At 38.6% G+C, this 24,185-nt stretch overlaps 1 protein-coding gene and 1 pseudogene across 2 annotated transcripts in view; both read right to left on the reverse strand.

Annotated features, from left to right (window-relative positions):
* AGTPBP1 (ATP/GTP binding carboxypeptidase 1) overlaps positions 1-23,964 on the reverse strand; it is a 158,104-nt gene extending 134,140 nt beyond the window's left edge. The window contains exon 1 of one of the 2 annotated variants that reach the window (XM_028122253.2): positions 23,787-23,964. The gene's annotated coding sequence lies outside the window, so the exon portion shown is untranslated. Of the gene's footprint in view, positions 1-23,610; positions 23,701-23,786 lie in introns of those variants that run through there. The other variant, XM_028122254.2, reaches the window with a different exon arrangement.
* LOC148162375 (annexin A2 pseudogene) lies at positions 8,674-10,207 on the reverse strand (annotated as a pseudogene).
* Positions 23,965-24,185: the final 221 nt, after the last annotated feature.

A 24,185-nucleotide genomic window follows, 5' to 3' on the forward strand; every position in this document is an offset into this window, starting at 1 on the left:
CTCCTCCCTCCCAAAAGCAAAGAGTTGTTTGCACACACTGTCAACAACTCTTCCCCTTCTCTCCTAAACACACTCTGGTCAGGTTCTCCACACCCCACTTGTCAGTCCCAGTGACCTCCATTTCCCTGAATCCAACTGTCAATTCTGTCTTGTCTTATCAGCAGCATTTGATAGAACTGGTCACTCCCTTTTCTTGGAAATACTTTCCTCATTTGGCCATACTCTCTTAAGTTTCCTTCACTGGATGCCCTAAGCTCAGGTCTTTCTCGTCCTTTTCTAACTCCAGTCTCTTCCTTGGTGACCTCATCCAGTCTCATGACTACTTGACATCTCCATATCACAAACTCAACATATCCAATACTGATCCCCTGAACTGCTCCTCCCTACTAAGTGTGCTCTCACCTCAGCTTTTCCAACTGCAGTTGAAGACAATTCTCTCTCCCATTCTTAGTCCAAAACCTTAACTTCCTCTTTGACTCCTGTCTTACATCCCACATCCAATCCATCAGCAAGTCCTGATAATTCTACTTTCAAAATATATCCAGAATCTGATCACATTTCACCATAACTACTACCATGGGCAAGCAAACCATCCTTATTAGTCTCCCTTCTACCTTTGGGCCTCTATACTCTACTCTCAACAGAACATCCTGACTGATCCTTTTAAACCCTTGGGGAAAAGAAGCGGGGGGGGGGAACCTTAGGTAAATCTTGTTACTGCTCTGCTCAAAGTCCTGAGATGCTGTCCATTTCAGTGGCATTAAGGGCCCTAGGAGAATACCTCAGCCCTTCCTTCCTTGACCTCATCTCCTACTTACAACTCTCCTTACTCACGCTGCTCTAGACACACTGGCTGAGCCACCTTGCTTTCCTCCAATTCTTACCTAGCCCGAGCTGTTTCCTCCACCTGAAATGTTCTGCCAGATATCCTAATGACTGACCAACTTCCAAACTTCCTTTGCTTGAATATCAACTTTTCAATAAAGCCTACTCCAACCATCCTATTTAATGCTGTAAACTACCTCCAGACTCCAGCATACCCATTGCTGCTTGCTTGAATCTACTGTCTTTTTCCAGAGCACTTACCACCTTCTAATACAGGATGATTCAAAAATAACTGAACACATTGAAAACTGTACTATTCAATAACTGATTACATATGAACCTGTGTCGAAACAACATTTAAGGGAACAATCACTAGTTCTATAAACTTTTGAATGCTCATGGATGCCCCATTACACCACATGTATCAATCCTGTAATCAAATTCATCCCAGACCCTTACCAGCTTATCACCACTGATAATGACAAAAGCAACCACAACGGGTTCCTTCATTTCCTCAAAGTTTTGAGGAAAAAGTGGTAGCAACCCAAAGTTCTTGATATATACAAATAAGAAATCATATGGTTTCTAGTATCTCACTGGCCAATATTTCACTCGTTTTAAACATCTTGTAAACTAGATAATTTATTTAACTCTGTGTTTTGCTTATTATCTCTATCTCCCTGCTAGAAGTAAAGCTCCATGAAGGAAGAACTCTGCTTTGCTTACTAAATGCCTCCCAAGTGCCTACGACAGAGACAGCGCACGGCAGGCACTAAAAAAAAAATTTAAATGAATAAACCAAAGTTTTAAAGACTTGCTGTGAGAAAATTTTACCACACAAATGTGCAAAAAAGTCTTCATTTTAAAAAATCCAACAACATGGAATATATGGTATACTGGCATACAATATCTATCCCAATTTCCGTCTAGTGTGTCTTCCTGTACTATACGCACTTGAAAGTTTTAAGGAAAAAAAAAAGTACTTCCCAGACTCCCCTGCAGCTAGAGTTCCAGCTGTGACTTAAATCCACCAATTTCGATCTCAGCATTTGGGAGAGACTTAGAAGACTGAAAGGATGCCTGATTCCACAGGCAAACACAGACACACACATGTTCAGTTCTTGGACAGCAATGCATGCAAGAGGTCCCAGAGTCTAGTCCAGGGTTTCTCATAAGCTGTTGCTAGAATTCTTTGAGAGGTCACCACTGGGATAAAAAAATTTTTTTTCTTTTTTACTTTTGTGCACCAAGCAATGGCGGCATTCACAGTAACTAATGATTGTGTTAGAAATCTGACATATAAGGGGTGTCTGAGTGGCTCAGTTGGTTAAGCATCTGCCTTCGGCTCAGGTCATGATCCCAAGGTCGTGGGATCAAGCCCCACGTCAGGCTCCTTGCCAGCAGTGAGTCTCCTTCTCCCTCTCTCTCTGCCCCTCCTCCAACTCCTGCTCGCATGCTCTTTCTCTCTCTCTCTAATAAAAACTTAAAAAAAAACCCCAAACCAGCCATATGTGACAGTGTACAGTAGGACCAGGTCATTTGGTTAGAGTTTGCCTTCATAGTTGGAGGCTGCATGGCACAGGGGGAGGATGGTAGGCTAAGGAACACCAGCTTCTCCCTTTCAAGTTACCTCCCCTAATCTGGTAAGATTACTAATGAAGAATTGTATCTTGTGAATCATTTCACTAAATGAGCACAACAGGAGACATACACACAAAACCCCATCTTTACAGTGAAAACTACTTATCAGGGGCACCTAGGTGGCTCAGTCAGTTAAGCATCTGCCTTCAGCTCAGGTCATGATCTCAGTGTCCTGGGATCAAGCCCTGCATGGGACTCCCTGCTCAGCAGGGAGTCTGCTTCCCCCTCTCCTGGCCCCACCCTGCCGCTTGTGCTGTCTCTCAAATAAGTAAATAAAACCTTAAAAAAAAAAAAAAAACTTATCAATGGGCTGATACATGGGCTGGTAATTCTAGTTTTCATACTCCATTTTATGTGGGCTGTGGAAAACCACTTTTCAAGTGCAGCATGGCTCCAGCAATATTCAGAAAGCATGCAACTATAAGTCATCTGACAAGTTAAAGATACTACTGGAGTCTCAAAACAAACATGATAAACCTTTTGTTAAAAAAAAAAAAATTACATACAATTGAAAAGGCTGAGGTAACAAGTTATACAGTAGCAGAACTTACTGACCAGAAAAGGGAAGGCCACCCAATTACTGAGACCCTAATGAGGCCAGAAGTAAAATTATGCTTAGTAAAATGTTTGTACAGAAGCGCCTGGGTGGCTCAGTCAGTTAAGTGTCTGCCTTTGGCCGAGGTCATGATCCCAGGGTCCCAGGGAGCCTGCTTTTCCTTCTCCCTCTGCCTGCCACTCTGCCTACTTATGATCCCTCTTTCTCTCTCTCTGCCCAATAAATAAATAAAATTTTTTAAAAAATAAAATAAAATAAAGTGCTTATATGAGATGCCTGAAATTTTTAAAGTTCTACAGTACACTACCAGTAACTAACAGTAACATACTGATGGGTCACGTAATTTTAAATACCACATAATAAGGAGAAAAATAAGTTTCTCTAACTAGACTGATAACTCAACAGAGATTGCCAACTATATTAAGATTATATTCCATACATACTATATATTTATGAATATTGTAAGATTTGAAAATGGTGAAATCAAGAAAACTTTTTTTGCTAGAGCACTGCCCAAAGCCAACAAAGGACAGGATATTTAATGTTTTGTCCTCATATCTAGAAACAGGTGTGTCTTGAAGAACACTGTTGACATCCGTACTGACAAAATCCCATCAATAGCTGGCTCCATGTGGGAAGATTTGTCACTCTTGTTTATAAAAAAAAAAAGAAAAGCTGACTTCACAACACAGTGTTTTCTTCACAAAGAGGCGCTACTGTCAAAAGCTCTGGGAGATGAAATGAAAAAAGTTCTATTTGAAACTACAAAAAAGGATTAACTTTATTAAACAAAAATTGTTCACTCAAAAATGTTTAAAGAACTATGTTACAACCTGAACAAAGAGCATATAAATCTCCCACTATATGCAGAAGTCCAGTGGCTTTGGTGGATGAAGAGTTCTCAATAGCTGTCTGAGTTGAAAGGTGAAGTGCAGAGTATTTTCACAAACACAGTAGGCTAAGTGCTTGGAGGACAAAGTATGGCTACTGAAACTAGCCAACTTAGCAAACACTTGTTATCACATGAAACAAGTGAACAACTCTCTACAAGACCTTAGAGAAAATATTTTGACTTCAAGTGACAAGATTCTTGGGAAAAAAAATCATGTGACAAAAGAAAGTCATAAAATTGCTCCTATTGCTGCTTGGGTTTGAGAGTGAAAGGGGTATCTACAAATCTCAAGTCTAGCTGACCCAGAGGAACAAAATTAAAAAGCAAAATTAAACAAGATTTTCTTATTTTCAAACAAATATAAGACGGAATGAGGGGCCCTTTCTCTGTATCTTCTGCTAAGGCTGAGAACTTGACTTTGAGGAAGAATAATTTTATGTGCTGTGGTCTGATTACACGCTCAAGATGAGATTTATTGATCTGTCCCTAAAAAAGTTCTGGATTTCTATGAAAGAGTACTGTCTGGAAATCATAGGAAAGTAATGAACATATGGCTACAGGTTTTCAACTTCTCATGTAAGAAATATTTTTGTTTTTTAAGAAGTATCAAGAGCAAGGAAGAAATCATCTTCTGTCAGTTGAAAATGAAATCTGTGAACGGTTATTTCAAGTTCAACATAGAAAACATTCAAAAGAAAACAAAAACAAGTTTCATATGGGAGATAAACTTCATTCTTTTAGTTTTAAAAAATAACAATTTTATTGTATAAAGCCTTTTCATAAAAAAATCAACACATATAATCATTTATAACTTCTGGACCTATATTTGAACCTCATTCAAGTTAGTTAAAAAAAAAAAGTTTGGGTTTTTCCCAAATTCTGGTATAAATTATGTCTTAGGCTCAATTTTTATTAATATTATTTTAACCTATGGTTTTTAGTAGCTTTGCTATTTGACACTGTTAATGTTCACATTGTAAATAACGTTAATTAGAATCATTTAAAGTGGTACTGGCAAAAAGAGAAAAGCAGGCCAACAGAATATACATTAAAGTCTAGAAATAAATGCACACATCTATGGCCAGCTGATATTTGGCAAGGGTACCCAGTCCACTCAATGAAGAAAGAATACGAGCATGCCTCAGAGATATTGCAAGTTCAGTTACAGACCACTGTCATGAAGCAATTATCACCATAAGGCAAGTGAAACGATTTTTTTAGTTTCCAGTGCATATAAAAATTATGTCTATACTATACTGATAGTCTATTAAGTGTGTAATAGCACAATGTCTAAAAAAACAATGTGCATACCTTAATTAAAAAGTACTTTATTGTTAAAAAAGTGCTAACCATCCTCTAAGCTTTCATCAAGTCATAATCAATGATCACAGATCATCATAACAAATAATTACAAAGTCTGAAATAACGTGAGAATTACCAAAACACACAAAGTGAGCAAATGCTGTTGGAAAAATAGTACTGATAGTTTTGCTAGATGCAGCATCGCCACAGACCTTCAATTTATAAAAAACACAGTATCTGCAAAACGTAATAAAGTGAAGCACGATAAAATGAGGTATGCCTGTAGTCCCTTCTTTGCTGGGACAACTGGACACATGTAACAGAATGAAGCTGGTACTCAAACCATATTATAAAAATTAACTGAAAATGGGTCAGTGACCCAAATATCAGTAGTAGAAACACGGTAGAAAACATGGAGATAAATCTGCATGACCTTGGATTTGGCAAGAGATTCTCAGTGACAGCGACAAAAGCACAAGCAACAAAAGAAAAAAAGACAAAGTGGACTTCAAAATTAAAAATTTTATGCATCAAAGGACATTAACAAGAAAGTGAAAAACACAGAATGGAAGAAAATATTTGCAAATTATATATCTGATGAGAGTTTAATAGCCAAATATATAAAGAACTCCTACAATTCAACAGCCAAAAGATAACTCAATTCAAAAATGAACAAAAGGACTTGAGAGGCACCTGGCTGACTCAGTTGGTAGAGCATGTAACTTGGGGTTCTGAGCTCAAGCCCCATGTTGGGTGTGGAGATTAATTAAAAATATTTTTTTTTAAATGAGCAAAGGACTTAAATAGACACTTCTCCAAAGAAAATATTCAAATGACCTATAAGCACATGCAAAGATGCCCAACATCATTAGTCATTACAGAAATGCAAATCAAAATCACAATATTAGTTCATACCAACTAGGATGTCTATAATTTTAAAAATGGTAAATAAGTATACATCCAAAAGAATTGAAAACAGGGACTTGAACAGATAATTGTACATTAATGCTCATAGAAGCATTATTCACAATAGCCAAAGGCAAAAACAAGTCAAGTGTCCACTAACAGATGAACAGACAAAATGTGGTATATAAATACAATGGAATACTATTTGGCCATAAAAAGGAATAAACTTCCACATACACTCTAACACGAACCTTGAAAACATTAAGTGAAATAAGCCAGAAACAAAAGAATATACGTTTCCACCTATATGAAATATCTAGAATAGGCAAATCATAGAGATATAAAGTAGATTAGAAGTTTACCAAGGGCTGGAGGCAAGAGGAAATAGTCACAGTCTGTTAATAATTACAGAGTTTCTGTTTGCAGTGAAAAAATTTTGGAAATAGTGGTGATGGCTGCACAACTCTGTGAATGTAATTAAAATTAATGCCACTGAATCAAAAGCTTAAAAATGGTTAAAATAGCAAATTTTATGTTAGGTATGTTTTACCACAATAGAAAATTATTTAAAAATTAGCTTACATTATTTATTTAAATTAAGTCCATCAAGCCTATCTTTATTTTTTTTAAGATTTTATTTATTTATTTGAGGGGGAGAGAGAGAGAGCATGAGCAGCGGGGAGAGGCAGAGAGAGAGGGAGAAGCAGACTCCCCGCTGAACAGGGAACCCGATGCGGGGCTTGATCCCAGGACCCTGGGGTCAAGACCTGAGCCGAAGGCAGACACTTAACCAACTGAGCCACCCAGGCACCCCAAGCCTATCTTTAAAAAAAAAAAAACTATTCTCTCTCTCTCAAATAAATAAATAAAATCTTAAAAAAAAAAAACATTTAAAAAAAAATTTAAAAAGGGCGCCTGGGTGGCTCAGTCGGTTAAACAACTGCCTTCGGCTCAGGTCATGATCCCGGAGTCCCGGGATCGAGTCCTGCATCGGGCTCCCTGCTCAGCAGGGAGTCTGCTTCTCCCTCTGACCCTCTTCCCTCTCGTGCTCTCTATCTCTCATTCTCGCTCTCTCAAATAAATAAAATCTTAAAAAAAAAATAAAAAAAAAATAAATCCCATTTTAGCTGAAGTCAGTTATTTAATAGAAATTTATTATCTTCACCATATGAGGTTTTTAAAAATCATGAAAAGGAAAAACAACAGTTTCCAGAATGGTAAGGTAAGTTTAACTACCTATTTACTTTTCATTTAAGGTTCACTAAAGTTTTTTTGTGTGTGCTTTAAATAAAGAAAAATAAAACTACTCTTGTATACATCATATACGACAAGCCATAATTTATTAATATCTTGTGTAGTAAAAAGCTGTGGTAAGACTCCTAGGCTTACTTATATAAAGTGGGAAATTTAAGAAATGGAAAACCTGTTTCTCCTACCTGCATTACTAACTCACATTAGAGCTTATATCCTTTTGGGGGAGGATAGAGATTCACATGCACAGGAAGATACTCTCTTTCAAAAGAGCATTAACAATCATCACTGGAGTACTATTACATAGACCTAAAATTTCAAATGCTGCCCCACCAGCTTTGAGCCTCACAGGGCCCCAAAGGCCTAATGTTTTGCCATAGGTACTCCCATCTAGCACGAAAGACTTCACCCAGCTAGTTCCACCATCAGCTGTATCAGCTACACTCCACTCAGTCCTCAAGCTGTCAGCCCTGAGAATTATTCAAACAAAGGAATCACATCCTCCCGAGAGGGTAGTAGTCCTTGTTACTTAATCCTTTTGTTATTACACAGCCTGCCTGCCATGGCCTCTGTGACTGGTTCACTCTATTCCCAAGTGCAACCCCCATGAGACATGCAGTATCCTCCACTCCCCAGTTGTGAATATATGACTAAAAAACTGTTGTTAATATCATCTGGTCAATGTCAGGTAGTAGCCATCTCATACTATTTAAGACAGAAGATACTTCCTTCACCAATGAATTGAATAGGTGATCAAAAAATAATTACATCTAAACTTTCTCTTCACACTAATATCCCAGCTGTAGATGTTCTAATTTTTATGGAGGAATTCCCTGAGACCTGAAAATTATTTCATGGACCATTGAGGGTATAAGGAAAGAGCAAGACGAGTAGGCAGGGCTGGTGCAGACCACAACAGGTCCTGGTCCACTGTGGTTCTAAGCTAGTAAGTACAGCAGGGCATTCCTGATCACCATAGCCTCCTGACCACCATAGTTTCCTGATCTTACTATTTTTTTTATAAAGTAAAAATTCAGTTATTCACCTGTTTATGACATGGTACACAAGAGGCAAAGTGATTCACATTACAGATTTCACTTCCAACTCCTTGGAATGTTCATTTCTTTGGCTAATAGGAGAGACTAGACATGAGAGGCAGGCCATGCTTAGGCAACTGAAATAAAGATGAGGGGGCAATGCTAACATCATCCTCAAAGACTGTTGGTCACAAGCTATTTTCTGGAACTGTTAGCTAGAAACAAAGGAGCACCACTGCTGGATGCTTATGCCATCATGGGCCTCAGTCATCCCCACCACACAAGTACAGCAGCACTCGCAGGTAGTTGCCTTTGGTGTCTTGCTGGATGCAGTAGTACCAGAACTTGCCGTACTTTCTCTTGAACTCGGACCTAATTTTCAACATGTCCACTTCACTGTGAGAGATACTATGACTCTAATCAGGACTTTATAGGGACACCTGGCTGGCGCAGTCCGTAGAGCATGTGACTCTTGATCTTAGGGTCATGAGTTTGCACCACGTTGGGTGCAGAGATGACTTAAAAAAATTTTTTTTAAGATTTAATCAGGATTTTATCACAAGTCCCTCTGCCCTTCTTGGAGTCATACAGTTGGTCAGCAAAATTTAAGGGCTTGTTCTGAATGTACTGGACCAGGTTCAGGAAAGCATTTTCCAGGTCTCCTTTGACCTCCCTTTTGATGCTCTCCAGCATGTCATAAGGATTCAGGAAAGGATTATTCAAAGTATCATTTATGTGCTCTTATCAAGTAAACACATTATTAGAAGTGAGAGTCTGAGACATGTATTTTCAGATTAACCTAACTTTCTTTCGACAGAATTAATTTGTAAAAGAACAAGTAAAAATGGCAGTAAATCTTGACTTCTACAAGGTCTTGGAGTAGTTTTCTTATTACATCTTCCAGACTCCAAGGTCCTGAGTGTAAGGGATTAAGCCTCATTTGTCTTTGGGTCCCCCAATGCCTGGAACAGTTCTTAATAGTTTGCTAAAGTCTGTGCTCTAGATAAACAAATATATTAACTGAATGAAGGAGGCAGAAATAAGACTCAGATGCTGGTATAATTGAGCGGTTACTCGTTAGACAATCTTGCCTAAAAGATTCAGCCAATAGATCAGTACCAAACTAGACAAATGAGAAGTTCAAACTGTGAAATGGGTATCATTTTGGTTTTGAAAAATGACATATTTGCAGGAAATAATAGAGAAAATCTTTATTATTTCAGAAGGGAGTGTAAACTAGTATAGCTGTTGTAGAGAGCAATCAATATTCAGTGAAATTAAAAATACTTTATATCCCAACAATCTGACTCCTGAGTAGGTATCTCAGAGATACTCTTCACAGGTCCTTAAGGGGAAAGAAATGACAATGTTTATCATAATTTTGTTTGTAACCAAGGACAGGAAACATAGGGGCAGTACCTTAGACCTGGGCAAGCGGGGCCTCTGCTCTGGACCCTGCACTTTAGAAGTCTTCACATATCACAAAGAAACAAAAAGCATATTTCTTGAACTACATATGGGCACTCTGGTCACCGACTTGGTACTCAGGGCTAGCATGGCCTGACCTGTAACCGTACATATTCTCAGTTGTAATTCCTGTCTCTGTTCATTGCTGCAGTTGGTCAAAATGTTGGCAATAGTGACCTCATCCACACCTTTGGTCTTGATGGCTATGTTCAGAACATCACACTCAGCATCAAAATTGGTGTACACTTTGACCAACCCGTATGCTCTTGGGGGTGTGGAGCGATCACCCTCCAAGTTGAGCTTGCAGAGAATTTCATGAACAGTAGACATTTTGAAAGAAGCTGGGGCAGATGCCGAAAGCTGTAAGCATCCCCAGTTGTGGAGGCAACAGTTTCCTAATTTAAAACATCAGTGTGGTTCTAGCAATGAAGATCTAGAAGCAATTTCACAGAAAGGAAATCTCTTAATCATAAAAGAGACAATATCTCCCTTGGTTTCTCAGTTTCACGTAGGGTATTTGGGAGTTGTTGCTTAGAGCTCAACCTAGAATCTCTTTCTTTAAATCTCCAAACAATTCTGTAAACCACTTAAAACCTGTGCCAGATATTGATTTATTGCCCCTCATCTCCAAATTCAACCTTTTTGCCTGCTCTGTGAAAATGGATTTGCGCCCTTAAAATACTAATTTCTTTGCCAGCTGGCAAGATATAAAGCTTTGTCAAAAGAGGGCAGTGGAAAGAGATCACAGAGGAAAAGGATTTTGCTTCCTGGCTCCAGGGTATTCACTTGGCTGCAGCAGGCAAGGCTTCTCTGGGCCCTATTCCTGCAACAAGGATGGCTTCTACGGCACCAGGCTCCTACAGGACAGGGAACTTCTCCAACAGGATCCTAAGCTGTTCTGTAGCGGACTGCCTCTGGTGAGACCTCTTCCTGTGAACAGCTTTCCCTGGTACCCTAGAGGGCGAACACGCAGGAAATTACACTAGTGTCACACCACACCTACTTGCCTTAACCTTGCCCCTTCCAACCTTGACCTTGCCCTTTCCAACAAGTCTTCAGTGGGGGGAGGGGCCCACTCTATCTCAGCCCTGGGAGTAGTAAGTGGTCTTCATATCAACTATTCCCCTATTCTTTAGAGCTATCTTTACTTCTTGCTGATAAAGCAATTCTCTAATCCCTGTTATAGCCAAACAATTTTTACATTAATTTTTCCCTGTTAAGTTACGTGTCTATTTCCTGATTTGACCCAGACCAATACATCCCAACAATTCTTTAAACTATTTAGCACCCTAAAGTAAATAAGCCCTCTCTACTTAAGGTAATCTAGAGTGAATTCTGTTCTCCACAACTCAGACTTCAATTCTTTTTCAATAAAGAATTTTGTGGGAAAAAATCATACAATACCTTCAAAGATTAGATAAATCTATGACATTGTTTTTAATTAGTAAGGGATACTAATTATGCATAGCCAGGGTTAAGAATCGCTTCTGATGATTATATTCCTAGGTCAGCCTATTAAATACTTTAATTGTAATATTAACTCCATCTTAGAGTATTATCACTCCGGTCATGCTTAACCACTACTTAAAAACTTAGTCTGCAATGAGATACCACTTCACACCCACTAGAATGACTATAATAAAAAAATACAGACAATAACAAGCATTAGCAAGGATATAAGAAACTAGAACCCTCAAACATTGCTGATGGGAATGTAAAATGGTACAGCTGCTTTGAAAACTATCTAGCAGTTCCTCAAAAGGTTAAACATAAAGTGACCGTGTGACTCAGCTATTCCATTTCTAAGTATATACCCAAAGAAATGAAAACATGTCCACACAAAAATTTGTACACAAATGTTCAGAGCAGCATTATTCATAACCAAAAAATGGGAATAACCCAAATGTCCACCAACCAATGAATGGATAAATAAAATGTCGTATAGCCATACAATGGAGTATTATTCAGTGATAAAAAGAAACAAAGTACTGGTATGTGCTATATGAACAAACTTTGAAAATATTATGCTAAGTAAAAGAAGCCAATCATGAAAGACCACAACATTATATGATTCCATTTATATGAAATATCCAGAATAGGTAAATCTATACAGACAGAAAGTAGATTAATGGTTACCTAGGACTAGGAGACAATGGGTTGGAGGAGGTAGGAAACACTAAAAGGATGTGGAGTTTCTTTTGGGGGCAATAAAAATGTTCTAAAATTCACTGTGCTTATAATTGTGATGTGGGAAACAAAGACAGAAGAAAATGTAGATAAAATTAAATGTCCTTATTACCTGCAGTCCATTGACTAATACTTGGGAGAGGCAGATTATAACATTCCTCCAGGATCCTGTGAGTCTTCTTTAGCATATAGAAAGTCCTTCTGCAACTTCCCTCATCTTTATGTCCCCCATCCCCAAGGTATATAATCAGCTCCTCCTCCCAACCCACCCCCCAGCATCAGGGAGCCTCAGCAGCAGCAGGTAACAGCCCCAGCAGCTCATTCTGCCCATGGGTCGTGTCCCCGTGCTTTAATGAAACCACCATTTGGCACCAAAGACACATCTCAAGAATTCTTTCTTGGACGTCAGCTCCAGACCCCACCAACACCAACATCCCAAAAACTGTATCAGTTGCACAACTCTATGAATATACTAAAGGACACTGAATTGCATACTGTAAAATGAAAATTGTACAGTATGTGAGTTATATCTCAATAAAGCTGTTAAAAAAAAAACAAACCTTAGTCTCTACCAGAACCTTCTAATTCAACCCATCCTTAAATTAGGGTCAGGGGCTTACATCCTCTGTAGTTCAGTGCCGGATTTCCATGATAAAATATAACATCCTTTTACACAAAAGCAAAACTACAGACCCACCTGGGTCTTTAGGAAATGTATTCTAAGTTATTCATCCCGCAGAGATTAAAAAAACAAAAACAAACCCTGCTGGCTGTACATAAAAATCCACAGTATACATTTCCTGGGGGAAGTGTTTGTATGAGTTGACTTTTTTAATATATTTAAAGATGACTTGAACTAGATATAAGTGGGAATTTGACCTTAGCAGAAAATCATACAAGATCAACTTGCTCAACCTAGCCCACACACAAGGAAAACCAAGCAATTTTATATAATATACCCTAGCTCAAGGAAAGTAAAAATGTTGGATTTTCTGAATTTTTTTAGATTCTCATCTTTTGCTCTCAACTAGAGCTAGTTCCAGAGCCCAGGGAATCAAAACTGAAGAGCTCTGCTCTCACAGGCTTAAGCCTAAAATCAAGATCATCAGCCAAGTAAGTATGCATACACACACGAGGCATTAAACGTCATACATGTAAGTTGTCCTAATTGTCATTCCACACAGAAGCAATGAAAGAAATTGTGACACACACACCTTAAAATTAAGATTCTATATTCTAAATATATAAATACTTCAAATATACATGGTTTTTAATTTATTTCAAATCAAACTGCTACAAAAAATAAGAAAAAATGCAAAGAAACATACACTATTCACTCTAAAGTCCAACCTAAATCTTTTAAATACAATCTGAGGAAATAGAATTCCCTTCTGACCTGCCTTGTTTAAACAACTTGGTCCTATTCCCATTAAACCAGAACAACTTCATTATTGAACTTTAATCTGTTCACAACTGGGCCTCCCTACAAGATATCATTAGGCAAAAAGCTTCCACTATTTAAAAACTTTGGGGAAACATTGCTCTGCTCTAGTCAACAATGATTACCTTTGCTGTTAAAAATTAGACGTTCTTGTTGGAGTGGATGTGGACAACTAAGGAAAGACTACAGTTACAGATCTGGGTAGTTGGTTCTACTGTGGGGAAGTGGGAAACAAGTACATTGAAAAAGCATCATCTTTTGTCAGTTTTCTCTAATTGTTTCATGATCTGAAAAGAAGAAATCACTTCTTAAGAACGTAAGGAAGCTACTATTCCCCCACACCAGTTGTGTCAATGTGATGGAAAACTGTAAATCCTGATTACTGGAAAAAAAAATCCCAAAGAATATGACCATATCTCTGGCAGCATTACTGAAGGAAAAGAGAAACTTTAAGGGAAGGAGGTAAATAATATCTGTTGTCTAAGAAAGAGGAATAACATTCCCAGCAAAAAGCATATAAAGATTATTTCCATTTAAATTGAGAGAAACATTTATGTTGTACATAGTCTGCATATACTAATCTATACATCCATAAACATTAACCTACTCTAAATTACTAAGGTATACATTTTCATCCAGTTACCTTATTCATATGCCATTCAATTATAGCTGACTCTTACACAAAATGGGATTGGGGCAAACACAGACCCCCATGCACTCAAAAGTCCACATAAAATTTTTGACTCCCCCAAAATTTAACTATTAATAGCCTACTATTGGGCGCCTGGGTGGCTCAGTTGGTTAAGCGACTGCCTTCGGCTCAGGTCATGATCCTGGAGTCCCTGGATCGAGTCCCACGTCGGGCTCTCTGCTCAGCAGGGAGTCTGCTTCGCCCTCTGACCCTCCCCCCTCTCATGTGCTCTCTCTCTCTCATTCTGTCTCTCAAATAAATAAATAAAATCTTTAAAAAAAAAAAATAGCCTACTATTGACCAGAAATCTTAACGATAATGTAAACTGTCAATTAACACATATTTTTGTGTTATACATATTATATACTGTATCGTCAAAGTAACACATATTTTGCATTATATGTATTATATACAGGGTCCTTATAATACAGTAAGCTAAAGAAAAGAAAATATTAATAAAATCATAAGGAACGGAAAATATGTTTACAGTACTGTATTAATCAAAAAAAAACCCTGCAGATAAGTAGACTCACACAATTCAAATCCATTTTGTTTACAGGTCAACTGTACTTTATGAATGTTTTAGCCCAATCTGCAAACAGGCAAATTTATTTCACCTACATTATTGTCATTAATTTTACCAAAAGACTGGGGGTAAAAGTAAACCTATAAAAGTTATACCTTTTCCTTTCTTTGTCAGGCATCCTCATTAAAAACACAAGTTTGGATAGTTCACACACTGCCCCACAAAGATGTTTCAGCACTTATAGAAGGTCTAATTTGCTATATGATGTTTTAATTATACTACAAATAATAAGGTTTTACTGTTGGGTGAGCAGAATCACACCACACTTCAATCTAACTAAATAATAATAATTTATTTAATATAACACTTCCCTCAACTCATATTCCAACTATTTTTAGATTTAAACAAATGCCAAAATTCCTAAGTCTATATAAATGATACTTCAAATTAAAATTCTTGCCTTGAAACACACATTTTCCTTGCCTCTAACTTATGACTGACCCACTAAAAAGGTTTGTTTTGTCTGTCTTTTAAGGAAAGTATCACAGCCAAACAGCTTCAACAAAAATCAAAATATACAAGATATGAGGGACTCAGAAAGTCATAAGGCATATAAAAAACAAACAGCAAAATGACAGAAGTTACTCGTTACCAGTAATTACTTTAATGTGAATGGATTAAAACTTCCAGTGAAAAGGCAGAGAATGGCAGAACGGATTTAAAAAACATAATCCAACAATATTCTCTCTACAAGAGACTCATTTAAATATAAAGGCACAAATAGGTTGAAAGTAAAAAGATAGAAAAAGATATTCCATGCAAATAGTAACCAAAAGCAATATGGGGTGGCTATACTAACATCAGACAAAACAGACTTTAAATTGAAAAAGATTATAAGGAGGACATTAATTATTAATAAAAGGTTCAAGAGAGCAAGAAGATAAACACTTATAAACATTCACATACCTAATAACAGACCATCAAAATACAAAAAGCAAAAATTGACAGAATTAAAGGGATAAAACAGTTCTACAGTAATTGTTGGAGACTTCAATACCCACTGTCAGTGATGGACAGAACAACCAGACATAAGAGAAATACGTAAATAGAGGACCTGAACGACACTATAAACCAACTAGAGATAACAGACATATATAAAACACTACCTAACAACAGAATATGTATGTTCTTCTCAAATGCACATGGGATATGCTCCAGGATAGACCATCTTTTAGGCTACAAATTCGGTCTTAACAGATTTTAAAAGATAGATATTATACAATGTATCTTCTCCAACCACAACAGGATGAAGTTAGAAATAAATAAGAAAGGAAAACTGGAAAATTCACAAATTTGTGGAAATTAAACAACACACTCCTTAACAACCAATAGGTCAAAGAAAAGATCAAGGGAAATGAGATAAATGAAAATAAAACATACCAAAATTTATGGGATACAGAAAAGCAGTGCTAGGAGGGAAGTTTACAGCTATAAACACATTAAAAAAATAAATTTAAAAAAAGGGGCGGGGCGTGCACCTGGCTGGCTCAGTCAATTAAGCCTGAGTCTTCCAGCTCAGGTCGTGATCCCAGGGTCCTGGGATGGAGCCCCGCATCAAGCTCCCTGCTCAGCAGGGAGCCTGCTTTTCCCTCTCCCTCTGCCCCTCCCCCACTCATATTCTCTCTCCCTCTCTCTCGCTCGCTCTTGCTCTATCTCAAATAAATTTAATAAATAAATAAATAAAGACCTCAAATCAACAACCTAACTTTACAAATTAAGGAACTAGAAAAAGAAGAACACAAAGCTAGCAAAAGGAAAATATAATGATTACAGCAGAGATAAATAAAATAGAGAATAGAAAATTAGAGAAAATCATCAAATTAAAAAAATTGGTTCTTTAAAAAGATTAATGAAATTAACAAACCTTTATAAACTTAAGAAAAAACAAAGACTCAAGTTATTAAAATCAGGAAAGCAAGTGAAGACATTACTACTGATTCTACAGAAATAAAAAGGATTTTAAGTGAATAGTATGAAAAATTGTGCACCAACAAAATGAGTAACCTAAATGAAATTTCAAATTCCTAGAAACACAAAACCTACCAAAATTAAACAAAAAGAAACAGAAAATCTGAATAGATTCATAACTATTAAGGAGACTGGATGAGTAATCAAAAACTTCGCAAAAAAGAAATGCCCCAGATCTGATTGTTTCACTAGTGAACTGTACAAAACATTTAAAGAACATCAAACCTTCTCAGATTCTTCCAAAAAATTGAATACTCCCTAATTAATTCTATGAGGCCAGCACTGCCCTGATACCAAAGCCAAACAAAGACATTACAAGAAAACTACAGATCAATATCCTTTATGAACACTGATGTACAACTCCTCAACAAAATAGCAGCAAACAAAATTCAGCAGCATAAATGCAAATCAAAACCACAATATACCTACCACCTCACAACCATTAGAATGACTCCACACACCACCACCACCACCACCACCACCACCACCACCCCGTGCAAAAAAAGACCAATCACACGGAAAACAAGTGTTTACAAGGATGTGAAGAAATTGGAGCCCTCATATACTGGTGTGAATGTAAAATGGTGCAGCTGCTATGGAAACAGTATGGGTTGTGACTCAAGAACTTAAAAATAGAATTACCATATGACCCAGCAATTCCACTTCTGAATATGTACCCAAAAGACCTGAAAGCTGGGTCTCGAAGAAGTATTTGTACACCATGTACATAGCAGCATTATTCACAATCAAAGGTTGATGAAGCAACGCAAGGGTCCACTGACAGATGATGTGGTATATACAAACAATGGAACATTATTCAGCTCTAAAAGAAGGAAATTCTGATGAATCTTGATGACAATGCTAAATGAAACAGCCAGTCACAAAGGGGCAAATACTATATGATTCTACTCATAAAAGGTACTTAAAGCAGTCAAATTCATAGAGAGAGAAAGTAAAATGGTGGTTGCCAGGGGCTACAGGAAGGAGGAAGTGAGGAGTTACTGTTTAATGGGTACAAGGTTTCAGTTTTGCAAGACAAAAAAAATCTGAAGATGGTGTGATGGTTGCACAACAATATGAATGTACTTAATGCCAATAAACTACATACTTAAAAATGGTTTAAATGAGGGGCACCTGGGTCGCTCAGTCTGTTGAGCATCTGCCCTCAGCTCAGGTCATGATCTCAGGGTCCTGGGATCGAGCCCCACTTCCGGCTCCCTGCTCAACGGGGAGCCTGCTTCTCCCTCTCCCTCTGCCTGCCTGCCGCTCCCCCTGCTCGTGCTCTCTCTTGCTCTCTGTCAAATAAATATATAAAATCTTTTTAAAAAAAGGTTTAAATGCTAATTTTTATATTATATATATATAGCCATAATTTTAAAAGTAAATTTTTTTAAATCAAAATATGAACCAAAAATATGAATATAAATCAGTATGTTAAGAATTGGGAAAAGTAAGTTTCAAATGAAAACACAAATTAAAATTGATGAGATGGAATTAACAAATGAAAAAGACATTCTCTACAGGCAAAGAAAAAAACCCAGAACTCTAGAGCTGTAGGAAGCCTCAAAGATCACTTGGGAGTCAAATTCTCTTACTTTGCAATTAGGAGAGAAGCTCGTCAAAGAGGTTTGCTGTCTTGCATTATCCATCATCACTTCTACCTACATGCAACTAGAAACTGTGCCTACAATAAATTAATAAATCTGGAAAATTCTTGTCAAAAGTAGTACCCTTTTCAATTCATTAAACTCATATGTAGACAGTGTTCACATTTTTATTACCATTATTCTATCCTAAATCCTTCATAAATTTTATTACTTTTATTCCCCATGTTACCTATACCCTTATAATCTTCATAATCTTAAATCACTTTCCGCCTAAGGTAACATGTAAGGCAAGGACTGCAAGTGCTGGGTACCTCTCCTTAGGATGGTTCGACCTCAGCATGAACAGATAAGAAATGAATAGAAATTAAGGGAAGCTAAAATGCTTATTTTAGCTTAAGAGCTCAGTATCAGTTGAGCTTTTCACATTATGCCTTCACTATTTGCCTAATATGTAAACCCCCCCAATATTAGATTTGAACATTTGTGTGGATATGTACTCCCAAATTTTTTTGTTTTTAGATAGTGTAATTTCAGATTACTAATACTATAGTTCCCCTGTATCAGCACCTGACTAAAACCCTTAAGAAACCTCAACTTTCTGTGAATAACCTTTACTGGGCTTTAAAAAAATAAAATAAAATAAATTCAGGAAGGCCTTTACTGGAGCCCAAAAATCTGAAGCAAAAACAGACCAGTGATTGTCACTACCACTTCCCTTCCTTATCAAAGTTTGGTAGGAATCAGCTGATTTATACCAGAAGTCCTCAAAATGTGGTCCACGGTCCCCTCGGGTCCTGCCACCTTTTTAGGGGGTCCACAAGGTCAAAACTATTTTCATAATAACACTAAAATATCATTAACCCTTTTAACTGTATTAACATTTATACTAATGGTACAAAAGCAATGATGTGGAACATTTCTGGCATCTTGGAAGAACTTATGGTACTGGCACCAAACTGCACTATTAGTCATTATATTTTTCACCATGAAGTACCAGTAGCTATTAAGAAAAAAAAAAAAAACTTTTTTCACTTAAGAATGTCCTTCAAGGGTCATCTGGGTGGCTCAATCAGTTAAGCATCTGCCTTCGATTCAGGTCATGATCCCAGTGATCCTGGGATAGAGCCCCACATCAGGCTCCCTGCTTGGCGGGGAATCTGCTTCTCCCTCTCCCGCTATCCCTCCCCCTGCTTGTGCACTCTCTCTCTCTCTCTCAAATAAAATCTTTCAAAAAAATAGTAAAGATTATTTTATTAAATCTCAGGCCTTGAATATACATCTTTTTAAATATACTATGTGACAATACGGTAAGTACACATGAAGCATATAATAGCTGATGGCTGTCTCAAGGTAAAGTACTTGTATGACTGAACCGAGGGCTTACACTAGCCTCTTTTTTCATGAAACACCATTTTTGGGGCACCTGGGTGATGATCCCAGGGTCTTGGGATCAAGCCCCACATGGGGCTCCCTGCTCAGTGAGAAGCCTGCTTCTCCCTCTGCCACTCGCCCTGCTGTGTGTTCCTGCTCTCGCTGTCATATAAATAAATAAAATCTCAAAAAAAAAAAAAACCATTTTTACTTGAAAGAATGACTACGGTTATTCAGACTTAAGTATTCTGGCAGAGGTTCTCTCAGAGATGAACAAAATCTGCTTGTCCCTTCTAGGAAACAACTGGCAGTCATATTTCTTGCCAATGATAAAATTTGAGCTTTCAAGCAAAAATCAGATTTCTGGAAAACTTATATCCACCATCAATCAGGTCATGACCTGGACAGCTTTCCAATAATTTGTTTCTGACAGGGTTAAGTGGTGATATGAACAAATGTGATTTTTTAATAACATACGAAATGTGTCAACATTTGGAAGATCTTCATAACTGAACCAATACTTAAAAAGGACCAAGGCATGATGTTACAAATTCAGGCGTAATTATATAAGATCCATTCAAAGTTCAGACCAAGGGATTTTAATAGAACATTATGAAAAAAGTCCATTGATATGATCTCAGATTCCACATTGCAAATAACTAAAAAACTAACACATGTTGAGCTGTGATGTAATACCAAACAAGAAAATCCATTACTATCTGAAAAGGCTATTAAAATGCCTCCCTCCCTTTTCCAGCCATTAGCTATGTAAGGCTGGATTTCTCCTCCTATATACTTCAAACCAAAATACATATTGCCAACAGACTGACTAAATGCAGTAGATAGAAGAATCCAGATGTTTCTATTAAACCAGATATTAGAGAAAAATGTAAATCAAAACCACTCTTCTCATTGCCTTATTCATTTTGAAAAATACTTATTTTTCAATAAAAAAGCTTATATTAACATATTATTGTCATATTTCAGGGAATTAATAAAATTTATATATATCTTTTTAATTTATAATTTATAATACAGTAACTACAGACATAATCCACAAAAGCTCTTTGGGGTGCTCAATAATTCTTAAGAATTTAAAAGGGTCTTGAAATCAAAAGTTTGAAAACAACGGATTTAAAGAACTGAGTATTAATATTAGATCCCTGCAAATGAAGAACAGTAAGTACATAAAATCATTAATTAAAAAAAACTTTCCTAGAAAAATTACATGAAAGCTGAAAAGGAATACAATGTCAAATCAAAACTAACCTCACTCACTAACACCAATAAGGAAAACAAAAGAATGCATAGATGAAAGTGATTTTGTATGTCCTGGAAACATCATACAATATCTTGATCAGATAAACTCATATATACCCATTAATAGTTTGATAGATATTTTTGATAGCAGGACATGACAGTCAAAGAAACACGCAATCACAAACTCAAAAACAGGTGATTAAAATAGCAGTCACCACCACCATGAGGGAGACAATCCAAGGTTCTGTCAGAAGGGACAAACAGGGATACTTCAGCACCTCTCCAGCAGCATCACAGGGCACCCAGCTGTTCTATTTAAAACTAAATTACATGCTTCCAAGGCAGGATAGTGAGACTAAGCTCTCACTTAGTCCCAAAGGAGCAAATGGGTCACAGTGGAATTATTCTACAGTAATAATTCTCCATCAGCCTAAAGTCCTTCTTCAGCTTACTAGGGCCCTTGGAAAAGTGAGGAAAAGCAGTAGCAGTAATATTTACATGCCAGGCACTGTGGACTAAGAACTTTATGTGTATTAACTCATTTAATATTCAAGATCTTAAGGGTATAACATTATTACCCCCATTTTTGGAATTAAGAAAACTTAAGCACAAAGAGGATAAATAATTTCCTCAAGCAAAGCCAGAATTAGAACCCAGCCAGGCTGGCTATGAAGCCCAACTCCCTAACCACGACATTATAGTACAGAGGCACAGTAACCAAGAATAAAATATAAAATTTAAAATCCCACGTCACTCTAAACAACTCCTGTCATTCACATCAAGACCCACTGCCTAAGGGAGGCTCCCAACTTGGAGAGAGCCCTCTGACAGTTTCATCCATTACTACTCAAACACTATTCAGCTTCCAGGTATTGAGCGACCTTAAGCAAGAGTACATTTTGGAAGGTGAATACTGTGGAGATTTATTGAAAACTCCAAAATGTAGAATCCAATACAAATTAGGTAATTTCAAAAAGTCTTAGATCTCTCTTCCCTCTACTGTTGCAGATAAAAAAAACCATTATTATATAGGAGTCTAGCTAAACTGTTCCAAAGAGAATAATGCCTCAATTCAACAGGAAAAGCTTTATAAAAATTGCTTCTACAAAAGCTTAAATTACATTAAAACACTTAAATGTTTTGCACTGTTGGCTAATAACAAGAGGAACTCTAAATCTATCCCCTTCATTTCAGAGTTCGAAGTGAGACTGCAGTTCTAAGTAAGTGTAGAAGCAATTAATTCAAGGCAGAGTTTTGAGGTCATTAAAAATGAATCTATAACTTCATTGTAGAACCCAACTCAAGCGAGGTGGAATGGGAAACTAAAGAAGTCATATTACAACAAGAAAATAAGGAGTAGATAAGACATGGCTATCTCACAGCAATTTCAGGACTAATGACAGCAATTATAGGAAATGCTTATAGATCTCCCAGGGTTTTGTTTGGTTTTGATTATTTGGCACTTTCTGAAATAGGTACCATTTAAAGTGCCTGAAATAAACTACTTTTTTAGCCTACTGAACTGAAAACATTCCACTACACTATTACGAAAATAACTTTCTAGTTTTCTCAGGAAAAAAGACAATTTCTAAGAAGGACTCAGAGGTTACTAAAGTGATAACTCGATTTACATAAAGATTACAACACAGACATATAAGGTAAGTGAAAATGAGTGATCAAGAAGACTGTTCATGTCCTTTCTCACTGCAAATTGTCATGCATTATAATGAAACACCTGAAGAAAAACAAAACACCCACAAGGAATTAACATTGCCAAAAAAAAAAAAAAAAATCCGCTAAGTGTTACAATGCATTAGGTCATCAGCAGCGCTGGACCTTCAAGCACTGAATTGAGCAAGCTATATTAAAACAAGAAATGGCAAGCTGTATTAAAACAAGAAATGGCCTTTAAATTATCAACATTCACATCGATTATGCTAAGATGTATAAAAACTCCATTCTATAATGAGTAAATGCCCAGGAAACCGATTCAAAACTGCACTGGTACTAGTAAGAGGCTTAACCGTCACAAGCGGGAAACAACAACCGTAGAGACAAGCATGCCTTGGCGTTGGGGTTGCAGGAGTCCTTGAATACTAATTAAGAGCCCGCAACTCAGGAAGGAAGGCTCTAAGGAAACTCTGCACTGTCATCTAGGGAGATCTGATTCACGTTCAAATCAAACCCAAAAGGCGACAACTTGTAAACAGAGAACACACTTCAGGCCAAACCACCCCCTGAAAGGAAGCAAATCTAGCCACCGCCGGTAGCATACCACACCAACCCCACCGCAAAGCAAGGCACACCTAGGGGGTGGGTGCCAGGATGGGGTGGGAAGACGGGGCGCGCGCCCTCCCCCGGCCCGCCGCCCTTCGGCTCTGCTCCGCGCTACACCGCGGTGACCGGCGCTCCCAGCCCCAGAGAAAAGGGCAGGGCACAGGAGCCGCCTCTGCCCGAAAACTGCGTCGAGGACCCTCTGCCGGGTATTGAGGCGGGGGCCACCGAGTGGCCGCGGGTGGAGGCAATGTGGAGCGTTTTCCAGAAACCAGCCAAAGCCCCAAACCATCAGGGGTTTCCCTCCAGCTCCCGTCCACTCCCCCCGAGAGACACGCGTTACACAACCTGTCAGGTGAGGGGCGGCGGGGTCCCAGGACGCAGACCGCAGCGGGCCCGGCGTCGCTCCTTCCCGCTTCTCCCGCCCCCGGGAAGCCGCGGCCGGGGGAGAGCGGAGAGGCAGCGGGCGGGCGGGAAAGCCGCAGCGGAGGGGCGGCCGGCCCGGACGGCGGCGGGGCGCTCACCGGCTCAGGACGGGGCGCTGGCAGGGACTGGGCAGAGCCGCAGCACCCGGCTCAGCGTCGGCAGCACCAGGGGCCGCTCTCTGGAAGAACAGCGGACTCCTCGCCGCCAGCCGCCCGGTGTTTTCATACAAACCCCGGTGGCGGGCGAGGCGAAGGCGGCGAAGGCGGCGAAGGCGGCGAAGGCGGCGGAGGCGGAGGCGGAGGCGGAGGCGGAGGCGGCGGCGGCGGCGGCGGACCCTGCCCGCATCCCGGGCAACGTCAGCGCGGCGCCCCGCCCACCGCACGCCCGGGGACAGCGGGCTAGCGCGCGCCGGGCAGCAGGGAGGGCGGAGCGCGCGTGCGCGCGGGCCGTGTGGGCACGCGCTGGGGCGAGGGCGGGGCACGCCCGGGCCTGAGCAG

Source organism: Eumetopias jubatus, unplaced genomic scaffold (assembly GCF_037043125.1).
Source record: "Eumetopias jubatus isolate StellerSeaLion01/CBP00866 unplaced genomic scaffold, mEumJub1_p1.0 scaffold_15, whole genome shotgun sequence".
In the NCBI taxonomy this organism is placed as follows: Eukaryota; Metazoa; Chordata; class Mammalia; order Carnivora; family Otariidae; genus Eumetopias; species Eumetopias jubatus.